At 44.4% G+C, this 2,660-nt stretch overlaps 1 long non-coding RNA gene across 1 annotated transcript; it reads right to left on the minus strand.

The window, feature by feature from the left end:
- Positions 1–379: 379 nt before the first annotated feature.
- LOC116545292 lies at positions 380–2,395 on the minus strand. The gene is made up of 3 exons (XR_004266261.1): positions 2,294–2,395; positions 1,777–1,801; positions 380–430 (listed from the first exon to the last, which is right to left on the minus strand). It is a non-coding gene; the product is annotated as an uncharacterized LOC116545292 (long non-coding RNA).
- Positions 2,396–2,660: the final 265 nt, after the last annotated feature.

Here is a 2,660-nt window from a genome sequence, read left to right on the forward strand (position 1 = left end):
AAAATAAGGACAGAGCAAACCGACTCATGCTAAAGACAAGTTTTTCTTGGACAACGTTTCCTTCCAACCATGTTGCTTGGCCATTAAGTGATTTTTGTCCCAAAAAGAAAACAGACCTAATGCAAAAAGCTTGAGACCACACATTGTGTGGCTGATGCTGTCATTTTCTCCCACTGTCTTAAATCAAGTCTCAGTTAAGAAGAGACTCTCTCTCAAAACTCCCCCAACCAAGGAAATTCTGTAAGTTATCTACGATTTATGTGGTAAAATCCTCCTATCTTATATAAGATTCTTTGATCCTAATTCAAAATGATAAAGTCAAGCAAGCAAGTGTTTCACTCACACACAGTATCTGACCTGACATTCATATCCCATTATACCTGATCCTCTGCAGCATCCCTGGAGGTGTCTTCCTGCTGAAGAGCAGGCCCTAGAAGGATGAAAAGTGACCGTCAGCACCTTGGTGTTGTTGCTCATTAACAATTCAGGGGCATGCCATGATGTGGGATAGGAGGAGGGTGGCAGGAAAAGGACAGGAGCAGAAAAGGGAATCAGGGCCTTTGGGTTTGTAGCTCCAGGCCACCACAACATGAAATAGCCCATCTCAAACACAGCACATGACACTGGGCAGGCTATTTTTCCCTGAAGCTTCTCAGGTCTCCACCTTTCTAAGCTGACCTTAGCCATCTTGCCATCCCTTCTTCATCCCCTCCAAAGTCATTTCCATCCACAATCCACAAGTTGTGGTGCTCTGGCTGTGACTCCTGCTCACCCTGCCCCTGGGAAGACCCTTTCGTTCTCATTGCTGTGTTTCTGAGCCTACCACACAGCAACCATGACTAGGCTGAGGGAAAAAAGGCCAAAACTCTGCATGACCTGGGCACTATCTATTCTGGGCCATGTTAGCTGATGGGCAGCATCAGGCCTCAATGAAGAATGCTGTTGTGATTTCACGCCAACCCTGCTTTCAGGCTCCTGTCTTCTCACTTTCCCAACAGAACTAGCCATAGCATGAGGCTGTACCAGGGTTTAAATGCACAGAAGGAAGCCCCAGCCCACTCTCCCTGCTGAAGATGGGCCAAGGATGATCAATTCTGAGGGCTTTGGTATAAAAGGCTTGTGAAGAATGAAAATGGCTAGAGTGAGCCACTGCAATGCCAGGAGGCACTAGGAAGGCCTGTAAACAGGTGAGGTTTATTTGAAAACCAAATATAGTAGGGACTCGTGAATGAAAAAAATAAAATAAAATTAGCAGAGATCCTGACACAATTCTGTTCTTTTGGTATGCCTTTGGAATCGGCCTTGTCATTGACAGAACTTCTTTTAGGTTAATTAAAGTGTTCTTTGCATGCAATCAACTGCACACATTGTAAGCTTACAAGTTGATTTTTTCCTGTACCTATAGTAAGACTGCACCAGTAATGAGAATCCCTGTGGAGAATGTAAACACTAGTAAATCTAGGGATGTGTATGTGCAGAAACCAACACACACACTCCAAGACGCAGTGACCATGGCATAATATGAATTCACAAAGATGTGGGCCATCCCCATGGATAAGATCCCACCCCACCTTGAGACAACACAATTGCTCCCAGGGACTGTAGAATGTGGCCATTGTTTCTTATCTGGAAACATCATTTCTCCCATCACTGTCTAAGTCCTCATTTACAACAGGAAGCTCAACTCAGGCTGCCTGTCTACAGGAAAGCCAGTGAGACAGTGCCACATTCCTCATCTGGATTACTAATCAGTGACATTGGTTCCCCAGTACTTACCAGCTTGCTGCAGTCCTGCAGCTTCCTGTAATGACAGAAAATAAATTGCTATGAACATCAGACCATGCTGTGTCCTGACGTTCCTGCACTTGGTGACATTAAAAAACAAGATGGAAACCAGTGTTCAACCAATGAAACCCAAAAGAAGGACAGTGTAAACCAACTCATGCTAAGGACAAGGTTTTCTTGGCTGATGTTTCCTTCCAACCACGTTGCTTGGCCATTAAGTGATTTTTGTCGCAAAAGAAAACAGACCTGGTAAAGCAAAAACTTGTGACATCACAGTGTGTGATTGATGCTATCATTTTCTCCCACTGTTAAATCGAGTCTCGGTCAAGAAGAGATTCTCGATCAAAACTCCTCCAACCAAGGAAATTCTGTAAGTCATGTACAATTTACATGGTAAATTTCTCATCTTATATAAGATTCTCTGATCCCAATTCAAGAAGATAAAGTCAAGAAAGCAACTGTTTCACTCAGACACATCCTGTGGGCTGCCATTTATATCCCATTGTACCTTGTCCTCTGCAGCATCCATGGAAGGGTCTTCCTGCTGAAGAGCAGGCCCTGGAAGAATGCAAAGTGACCATCAGCACCTTGGTGATGTTGCTCATTAACTATTCAGCAGCCTGCCATAATTTTGGTGAAGGAGGGAAAGGACATAGGTCATAGGGAAAGGATAAGAGCAGAAAGAAAGGGAATCAGGGCCTTTAGGTTTGTAGCTCCAGGCTACCACAATATTAAATAGCCCACCTGAAACACGGAACACCACACATGGCAGGCTGTGCTTCCCTGGGCTCTTCCTTTCTCATCTGACCTAAGCTATTTTGCCCTCCCTTCTTCATCCCTTACAGGGTCATTTTCTCCTAGAATCCACAAATGCT

Source organism: Sapajus apella, unplaced genomic scaffold, assembly GCF_009761245.1.
Source record: "Sapajus apella isolate SASKATOON/1434 unplaced genomic scaffold, GSC_monkey_1.0 scaffold254, whole genome shotgun sequence".
NCBI lineage: Eukaryota > Metazoa > Chordata > Mammalia > Primates > Cebidae > Sapajus > Sapajus apella.